The sequence below is a fragment of the Manis pentadactyla genome, chromosome X, assembly GCF_030020395.1.
Source record: "Manis pentadactyla isolate mManPen7 chromosome X, mManPen7.hap1, whole genome shotgun sequence".
Classification (NCBI taxonomy): Eukaryota; Metazoa; Chordata; class Mammalia; order Pholidota; family Manidae; genus Manis; species Manis pentadactyla.
In genome coordinates, this window is record NC_080038.1 from 141812952 (window position 1) to 141823806 (window position 10855).

Sequence of the window (10855 nt, forward strand, 5' to 3'; positions counted from 1 at the left end):
AATCCTTTGGACTCCCTGAACTTTTCTTCATTCTTTTCTCATTTTGTTCCTCTGATTTGATCATTTCAAATGATTTTTCCTCCCAAGAAAAAGAAATAAAAGACATCTAAATAGATAAGAAAGAAGTAAAATTGTCACTATTTGCAGATGACACAATACTATATATAGAAAACTCCAAGGATGCCCCCCAAAAAATGTTAGAACTAATAAATGAATTCAGTAAAGTCCCAGGACATAAAATCAATATAGAGAAATCTGTTGTGTTTCTATATACAAATAACAAACTAATAATAAGAGAACTTTTTAAAATCCCATTTATAACTGCATCAAAAGGAACAAATTACCTGGGAATAAATCTAACAAAGGAGGTGGGAGATCTGCACTCTGTCTCAAAACTGTAAGACAGTGAGGAAATAAATTGAAGAAGACACAAATAAATGGAAAAATATTCCATTCTCATGTATAGGAAGAATTAATATCATTAAGATGGCCATATTACTCAATGCAGATTCAATGCAATCTTTATCAGAATACCAATGGCATTTATCACAGAACTAGAGTAAACAATCCTAATACTTGTATGGAAACACAAAAGACCCCAAATAGCCAAAGTACTCTCAAGAAAGGAGAACAAATCTGGAGGGAGGTGTAATGCTCCCTGATTTCAACCTATACTATAAAGCTACAGTTCAAAACAGTGTGGTACTAGTACAGAAAAAGATACATAGATCAATGGAACAGAATAGAGAGCTCAGAAGTGGACCCACACTTATATGGTTAATTAATATATGACAACTGAGACATGACAATGAGGAAAAGACAGTCACTTCAATAAATGGTGTTGGGAAAACTGGACAACTATATACCAAAGGAATGAAACTGGACTACTCTCTTACATCTTACGCAAAAATAAACTTGAAATTGATTAAAAACCTAAATATAAGATCTGAAACTATAAAAATCATAGAAGAAAACATAGACAGTAAACTCTTGAACATCAGCATTAATAAATTTTTCTGGCTAATATCCAAAATATACAAAGAATTCATAAACTCAGCACAAAAAAAATAATCCAATTAAAAAATAGACAGAGGGGGGATCCCTGCTACACTGCTGGTGGGAATGCAAATTAGTTCAACCATTATGGAAACCAGCATGGAGGTTCCTCAAAAAACTGAAGATAGAAATACCATTTGAGCTTTGCGCAGTGGCAGTATCGTAGCCAATGAGGTTTATCCGAGGCGCGATTATTGCTAATTGAAAAAAAAAAAAAAGAAATACCATTTGACCCAGGAATTCCACTCCTAGGAATTTACCCTAAGAATGCAGGAGCCCAGTTTCAAAAAGACTTATGCACACCTATGTTTATCACAGCACTATTTACAATAGCCAAGAAATGGAAGCAACCTAAGTGTCCATCAGTAGATGAATGGACAAAGATGTGGTACATATACACAATGGAATATTATTCAGCCATAAGAAGAAAACAAATCCTACCATTTGCAACAACATGGCTGGAGCTAGAGGGTATTATGCTCAGTGAAATAAGCCAGGTGGAGAAAGACAATTATCAAATGATTTCACTCATGTGTGGAGTATAAGAACAAAGAAAAAACTGAAGGAACAAAACAGCAGCAGACTCACAGAACCCAAGAATGGACTAACAGTTACCAAAGGGAAAGGGACTGGGGAGGATGGGTGGGAAGGGAGGGACAAGGGGGAGAAGAGGCATTATGATTAGCACACATAATGTGTGTGGGGGGCACAGGGAAGGCAGTACAACACAGAGAAGACAAGTAGTGATTCTATATAGCATCTTACTACACTGATAGACAGTGACTATAATGGGGTATGTGGTGGGGACTTGATAATGGGGGGAGTCTAGTAACCATAATGTTGCTCATGTAATTGTATATTAATGATACCAAAAAAAAAACAGGCAGAGGACCTGAACAGACATTTTTCCAAAGAAGACATACAGACAGCCAACAGATACATTAAAAGGTACTCTACATAACTAATCACCAGAGTAACACAAATCAAAACGGCAATATCACCTCACACCAATCAGAATAGCTAATATCAACAAGACAAGAAATAACAAGTGTTGGCAAGGATGTCGAGAAAAAGGAACCCTCATATCTTGCTGGTGGAATTGCAAATTGGTGCAGCCACTGTGGAAACAGTATGGAAGTTCCTTCAAAATCTAAAAATAGAAATACCATGTGACCCAGAAATTCCATTTCTGGGAATTTACCTGAAGAAAACAAAATCACTAATCTGAAAAGATATATGCACTCCTATGTTTATCACAGCATTATTTAAAATCGCCAAAAAATGGAAACAACCTAAATGTCCATCAATAGATGAGTGAATAAAGAAGAAGTGGTACATATGTACAGTGGAATATTAACTACTCGGCCACAAAGAAGAATAAAATTTTCCATTTGCAACAGCATGGATGGACCTGAAGGGTATTATGCTAAGTGAAATAAGCCAGGCAGAAAGAGACAGATGCCATATGATTTTCACTTATAAAATCAAAACAAACAAAACTGAAATAGACTCATAAATGTAAAGAACAGACTGGGGGTTGCCATAGTGCAAGTCGGTGGAAGGACAGGCAGAAAAAATGGTGAGAATGTTTGATATCTTGATCTGGGTGATGGTTACATGAGTGTAGACACATGTCAAAATTCATCAAGCTGTACACTAAGAAGTGTGCTTTTTTGTGCACCTCAACTTAAAAAAAGACTTATTTTTGAGTTTGCTAATTCTTTCCTCTGCTTGATCAAGTCTGTTAAATCCCGCTAATGAATTTTCAATTAAATTATTGTCTTCTTCAGCTTCAGGATTTGTTTAGTTTTTTTTTTAGTTTCTCTTGGTTGATAGTCACATTTTGTTCATGAATTCCTGATTTCATTTGTCACCCTGTGTCCTTTTGTTGTTTGAGTTTCCTTAAGATGATTACTTTGAATATATATGTTCGTTAAGTTTCCTTAAGATGATTATGTCCTAACTTGGTCAGGTTATTCTCAGATCTCTTTCTTTAAGGTTAGCTTCTGGCGATTTTTTGTGTTACTGCGCCATGTTTCCCTGTTTCTTCATATGCCTTGTTATTTTTTGCTAGGATTTATGCATTTAAAAAACAGCCACTTCTCTTGAGTCTTTATGGCCTGGCCTTGTACAGGGCCGAACTTCACCAATCAGTGTGGCCAGGGATTTTGGGGATCCCTCAAACCTTTTCTTGGGATGCATCTTATCTCGGGGAGTGCATGTGATTTCCCAGTTAGGGAAGTTTCTTAAGGAGTTCATAATCTCCTGCTGCCCCTGGTATCTATCGGCAGTGCTGCAGGGTCTCTGTTGCTGCAACAAACTACTGAGCTGTCTCCTTTGTTCTCAGTAGCTCTCAGACACCCAAAGTATGCCAGTTCTCTATTACTGCTCTGAGTCAGACAAAACAGAACCCAGTCCATCAGGCAGATCCTCAAAAGCTGGAACATTGGATATATGCTCCACTCTTTTCTTTCCCTCCCAAGGGACAAGCTATGAGTTGGTGTCTTCTCTTGATCATGAAGAGCTGTGCCAACTTGGAAAAGGGCTACCATGGGTAAAATACAGTGGCTTTTCTTACCCACTTCAGTGTGGCTTTTCTTGGCTTTGTGCTGGCCTGGGGGTACTGCAGTTTCTTAACTGGTTTCTGGAATTCTCATAAAGGTTTTTTCAATCATGTGTTGCTGTTAAGTTGGTATCTCTGTAGGAAAACAAGATCTGGGTTTCCTATTCCACCATCTTCCTCCATCGCCAGACTTTTTAGGGAATGAGGAATTTGAGGCTTGGAGAGATTAGATGAATTGCCCAAAAATACAGTGAGAAAGTTGCAGAACTGGAGTCTGAATGGAGGTCAGTCTGATCCCCAGCCTGTGTGCTTAGTATCTGTGCCCCACAGCATAGCTGGCAGTCAAGGGGAAGAAAGAGAATCACGCGTCTGAGGCCCTTCAGTGCAGGGGCAAAAGGGCCGTGACTGAGTCTAACAGGAAAAGGTCTCCTTTCCTTCTGGGCACTTTGTTTACTTATGTAAATTAATATACAAACAAGTTTTGAGTGGTTTACATTAAAAATATATTTTGTACATAAAATAACTCTTTTTTAAAGTTTGAGAAAGGACAGTCTTTAGTTTCAAAATCATTTATTCAAGAGGTGTTCTCTTGCCTAGCTCCATCGCTACCCACTCTCCAGTGTATCCTGGAGCAAGTCACATGGAAGTGAGCCTGGATTAGAACCTAGGGCTTTGTAGGCCCAATGCTCCTTTTCAGGCCAGAGGCCATGTGGGATTCCGCTTTGCAACTCTTACAGCGCAGTGTACCATGAGGCCTGGCACTTAACGTGCCCTGGTTGATAAGAAACGTAGATACTCCAAAGTTGGAAATAGTCTTCCACAGGGCTTCGGTGGTCCAGCTCTTGAGGTATTTTCATGCAGCTGTATTGGGAAGCACAGGGGACAGCAGAGTACTCACAGCCACGGAGAAAAGTCCTGAGAGAAAGGAAGAAAGCAGAAGGGGCAGGGCACCTGAGAGACGGGACCAGCGCCCAGTGGGAGAGCTCATGCCAACTCACTAAACTGGTAAGTGACTCTGAAAGGGAACATGTAAAGGGGATAGGAATCATAAGGTCTTATACTGTTTTATTTTCTCCCTTCCTTCCTTATTTTCCTTTCTTTTTAAAGTAAGGGCTTTCCTTGAAATCACTACAGAGAAGATTGATGGGGTGAGTGTGGCAAGAAATATCCAACATGGGGAAAAACCAAAGTTCACGAAGTGTTCTCATAGTCATGATTGCTGTGTTACACTCACCAGCCTCCTTAATAAAGGATGCCTCTGGTCTCCTTTGTTCCAATTACTTGTTTAAACTTATCATTTATCATTATTATTATTATTATTATTATGCCAGTAACATTACAGAAATCAAAAGCAAAACAATTCACATGTGATTATACCAGCTAAACAAATCAAACAGGATGTCATAGCCAAAAGACAACCAGTCTTTGAGTCCTGAATCTGGTGCTCTGCTTGGCTTCACTAAGCTTCAGTTGTGCTCATCTGCAGAATGGACATGAAAATAGTGCCTACCTCCCAGGGCCACTGTGAGCATTAAATGAAGTAACGGGCATAAAACTACCTCATAACTGTAATTTACTGGGTACTTTGGTTATCATTATTTTTGTCTTTTATATTCTCTTCCAGCCCTTGTCCATAAGCATATAGCCTTTCCCAGCTAGGAGAGTTGTTCATTGCTTGCCCCTTAACTCGTATCATGGACTGACTTGCCTATTTCTATATCCTCACGATCACCACTTTTTAAAGTAGTGTGCTGGCTTACAAGGATGTGTCCCAATACACCAGGCCATTCCTCCACTGTTGGGTGGTGTATGTCTTTCTGAAGCTTTGTTACATAGATAACACTGAGCATCTTTTAATGGTTTGTATTTTTTTGGACATCAAGAAACTTTAAACTCAAAGTCTATAAGGGTTAATGAAGTTCTTTGTCTCAGAGGATAATTAGCCAAAATCAGGCTCGGTGGCAGCAAGGCTTTCACAAGCTAGAGCAGTATTGCCAAAAAGACAGTGTCTCAGGACCCATCGACTGTGCTTTGCAACCCTGCAAAGATAGAAAACAAAGACAAGGGAGGGGCCCGGCAGTGGTTTGTCAATGTAAGTGCGGGAACTGCTCTGCCTATTGCTGAGGGCACTTAGTTTGAGATTGGAATAGATGAAAGCACAACTTTCAAGTACCAAAAGCCAAAGTCCTTGCCCAGTGAGGTTACAGTTCAGAACATTCTACCTGGATATGGGAACAAAGAGCAAAGTGGCCCAGGCCACCAGCAGCAAAGAGTCTGATGATGGAACTGGTGCCATTGGAGGCTGTGCTAGGAAGCAGGTCTGGGGCAGGTCAGCGGGAGGAGCAGTGAGAAGGAAAGTAGCCCAGAGCCAGGCAGCACTTAGGGGACGGAAAGACGAGGAGGGCAGAGGCAGCGACGTTCAGCAAGAGGAATCGGATTCCAGCCATGGCGGAAGAGGCCTTTTCTAAGCTGTTTCTTTCGGAGAGCCCGGGTGGAATGGAGGAAGTGACCTCTCTTGGTGATGGCAGGAAATCACATGGTGGTTGGCTTCAGGAACAGGATATGGGCCAGAGGACACAGGTGCTGACCACCAAGTAAACCCTGGGAGGATCCAAACTGAGCCTGGCTCTTTCCACATGGAAGAGGTGATGGGGCCGGAAGCATAGGCCAATCTGAGTGTCACCTTTCTGCATAAAATCCTTCAAAGTTTCCCCTCTCCTCTTGGGACAATTTCTGTCTCCACCCCATGGCTTAGAAGGCCCTGAGTGTTCTGGCCCCTGCCTAACTTGCCAACCTCAGGGCTTTCCACCAGCTGGCAGCTGGCTCAGAGCCCCTGCTCTCAGGTCCTCGCATGAGACACTCTCTCACTGTCGGGCTTCATGGTGCTGTCCCTTCTGCCTTCAACACTCGTTCTCCACTTCCCTTACCTGGCTAATTCCTGCTCATCATTCAGATCTCAACTCAGACATCACATTTTCCAGGATGTGTAGGTTTCCTTTGCATCCGGTGCATACTCTATCATGACACTTATCCAGCTCTTTGGTGATTGGTACTTTCCTGCATCCCCCATAATCTGTGAGCTCGAGTGGGGCAGGCACCACTGTCTTGCTAAACATTGATTCCTGAGTGCCTGCCACAGAATAGGTACTTGATAAATATTTTCAATAAAACAATAAATAGATGAAAGCAAATTGACTGATTCCTTTTCGTCTAGTTCCCATTTCCTGAGTGCATGGCCTATGGCAAGCATTGTTCTTGGTGAAAAAGAAAGGCATGGTCCCTGTCCCCATTTGGGTCCACTGCTTAGTCTAACAGGGACACAGACAAGTCCATAAAGAATTCTGGTAAATAAGGATGCCAGGAGGGGTGCAGGTATTCTTTGGGGGGAAGGGAGGGGCATGGCATATGCTGATGAGAAAGAAAAGTCACGGCTCTATGGAGAGGAAAGGATTGGAACTTAGCCTTGGAAGTCCAGTGACCCTTTAGCAGACTAAAAAGGGGAGGAAGGGTGTTTCTGGCAGATCAAGTAACTAAAGCAAAGTCATGAAACCAGGAAATAATGGGAGAGGTTCAGAGGAATGCAAGCAGGCTGGGTGGTCAATGTCGGAAATATCTAATTTTGCCATGAGGTAAGGATGGAAAGAGAGTAGTAAGCAGCAGCCAGATCACAGAGGGTCTTATTTACCAAGCTAAAGAAAATGGACTTCATCGCACAGCCAGTGGGGAGATATGAGAAGAGCTGTGCTCTGGCTGATGGACAGACCACCATGAGACAAGAGCCTGCACTGTCGGGAATCTTTGGTCTGTAGGCACCAAGGATGAGAAAGAAAATGTTCTAAGGAAAACATTATGTTCTGTAGTCTAAAATTGTGTAAATGTTTATGAAATTAGAGAGGATGTAGAAAGGATATTAACTGCATCCTGGAAGACTCAAATGAGAGGGCTGGTTTAGGGTCAGACCTATGATACACATTACCTGGTAGAGATCAACCACGCACGATTGCAGATGGACACAGGTGAGAGGCACCAAATGCACGCAGTGGGAAGAGTAGCAGAAGCCAGCTTAGGATTCCAGCCCTGGCTCTGCTGTTCAACTCTGGGTGACTGCCTTCTCCCCGCTAGGCCTCTGTTTTCTCTGGTAAAGCCCTTTTTGTTCTAATGTCATGTGGTCTGATGGGCATCTTGGATCATACAGTTGAGTTCGGAAGGATGGCCCACCCCATGGCTACTGCCAGCCTTCCACTAGACACTTGACTTACATAAGCTGGAAAACTGCTCCAAGAAACAGATAAACCTTTGCTGTCTACTGAGAGAACGGCCTCCCCTAGGGCGGTGTAGTGTACAACCAACACAGTTGTCTAGCAGCCCTGGACCTTCAGAGTCCTCTTGTCAGAAAACGAGCTTCTGAGATGAGCAAAGAGGATGAGACGAGCTTGTCATTAAGGAAGAACCAGGATGACCCCCATCGAGAGAGTGGTGGTGGCAGTTCGGCAGCCATCTCATCTTCATAGGCTGAGCGCAACTTTCCAAGATGAGTCCAGCCAGAGACTACAGCTGGATGTTGGGCTGGGGGTTGAGAATTAGTTGAATGGCCCAGTTGTCCCATGTAGTAGAAAAGGGATGCCTTTCTGTAATGGCCCTTAGTGGATGATGACAAGTACTTGAGCAGGACCTCTCAGGCAAGGCTTTCTTGAAGTCATTTCGAAGGGGCCCTGTGCTGTGGAGTCTACCTCAGACACTTCGGATACCCAGACACAGACGGGAGCATCGGCCTTGGCCTGGAAGTCTCCAGAATACGTAAGACCTGGCAGATATTCCCCCTTCACAGCACACGATAGGCATATTTATCTGGGACTGATTTATTTACCAGCAACTAAAACATGAAATTAGCTGGTCCCTAAAGGCAATTTTGTCTTTCCCTGCCTGATGATTTAATAAATCATCCCAATCAAAGAGGTTGGGAGGCGTTGGGGGAACAGAACCACATTTGCTTTCCACATTCTCACATTCTGCATGAACAGTCCTTTTCCATTTAGAGGCTGTAGTGATTCCCTTGGGACCATCTGTATGATCCTGTGCTTTCTAGTTTCTGGGGGACTGACCATGTGTTTGCTTTGGCAGACTCTGACAAAACTCTCTTTCACCTTTTTTTTTTTTTTTGGTTTCAAAATGTAAAGTCCTGGGAATGTTTTAGGAACAGGCCCCTGGCCAGAACAATGGTTCTGCTATAACAGCACAGAACAGGGACAATTCTCATGAGCATGATCCTTCCCCATCCCCAGCCATACTTTTTAAGAGAGCAAAAGAGACTTGATTTGATTGTTCCTATGTCTAATTCCCCTGCTGCTGAGGGGAATGTGAGTGTGTATGAAACACCCTCCGCTTATGTTGAGAATCCAGGAGCCCCAGAAGATGCCATTTTACTGAAAGGTAGTAAACCCACAGGTTGCTAGAAGGAGGACTTAGCCTGGGTCTGGCCCTGAGACGAGAAGAGCTGCAACTTATGGTCCAGTAGCAGTTCCGTAATGGCTACCGTGATGATAGTGGGGATGGTGGTGCTAAGGCCAGAGAGGCTTTCTCCCAGGCTGAGGAAGTGGGGGAGAACGTCTAAGCTGTGAGCCTTAGTGATCTATCTGGAAATACAGGCGATGTGCTATCTGGCTGGGGGCTCCCAAAACCAGGAGTTCAAGAGCAGCTGTAGATCTCTTTTAACTAACTTGCTCGACACTGGAAGGGGGAGCACTTCAAATCACAGTTACCTCCTGAGACTTTTAAAAGCCAACAAGACCTGAAAGCTAAAGGTCCTTGGCCTCGCTTGCTTCCTCTTGAGTCGGCATTGCAATAGCTGAATCGAAAGTTCCTTATTAGGTATTTGTATTTTCTTTGATTTGTACGATTTTTTAAACAAATGCATACACCTAACACCAGGATCTAGAAATGGGGCAGCTCATTAACTTAGAGGGCATTCTTTTTAATTTTTAAAGGTTAATCACTAAATCCTTTGTGATGTCTTAGGTAACAATTGCACAAATCAAATCACCACCTGTCTCATCTGATAGCTATGCCCACTCTTTACCTGCTCAAGGAAGCCATGAGGAAGCTTGAAATTTCACTGTTTGCTTCCAGGGTTGCAGGAAATGAAAAAGCAAGACTGTTAGCCCCCATTTTGTGCTTTGCTCAAAGAAGTTTAATTCTTTACGATACTTTTAATGCAAATGAGAAATAAAATTAACTTTAGCATTTTATCACAAAGTTAAGACACTGAAGAAAAATGTCAGATTGACCTTTCTAGTTAGAGCCCGAGAGAGAGAGAGACAGAAACAGAGAGAGAGGCAGAGAGAAGAGTCCCTGAGCCTCAGTTGTTTCCGTTGTAAAATGAGGGTGTTCACACAGGTGGCGGTGTCTATAGCTGATGTATGGTGTCTTGATCCAGAGGCAGCCTGACCCATCGTGCTCGCTCTGAAGGAGCTGTTGGAGACAACAGAGGGACATCCTTGTCTAGCCATCTTCCAACGGTCTTCTATGCATTACACACTGAACTGGGTGTGTCTTATCAAGCCCTCTAAAGTCCTTTATGGGACGAGCTGAGAAATAAAAATATCCTCTGGCTGAGGTTTCACATTAACCCTCTGAAGTAGACTCTATGATTGTTCCCACTGTATGGATAAGGAAACTAAGGCTGAGGCAGGTCAAGTAATTCACTCAAGATTACAGTTAATAACTAGAAAATCTGTGCTTCTAACCCCAGACTGTAGATGCCAGACTCTATGTTGTTTCCTATAATCCACTTTCCACAAAATTAGTATGACTAATGGTGCCATTGTGTCATGGAGCTATCACAACTGGAAGGGACCTCAAGAGATGATCCAATCTACTCATCTCTTTTCATAAACGAGAACACTGAAGTTCAAGTTGGGTAAGTGATTTGACCTAGGAGACAGAAAATGATCAGCAGAGCTGGAGCAAGAACAGAAACAGGCACGTCCAGGAGGGACCCTGCAGAGGAAACCAGCCTTCCTCCCCAAGGCCACAGTGCTCCGAAGAGGGAGAGGAGGCGACTAGCAGCCTGGGCTCCTGCCAGCTGGCCCAGGGCTGGTCCTCCTCAAGCAGGGTTTCGTGTCCTGTGAACTGGAACCTAGAGTGGAGCAAAGTTACACTGTTAGTCTCACCAACTTCTAAGTCGAATTTAGATTTCCTCTAATTAATGAACATGGAAAATAAGCCATAATAGTATTA

General features: G+C 42.8%; 1 pseudogene; it reads left to right on the plus strand.

Moving 5' to 3' along the window:
* The first annotated feature begins 1196 nt into the window (after positions 1 to 1196).
* Positions 1197 to 1278, plus strand: LOC118913110 (U4 spliceosomal RNA; annotated as a pseudogene).
* The last annotated feature ends 9577 nt before the right edge of the window (positions 1279 to 10855 follow it).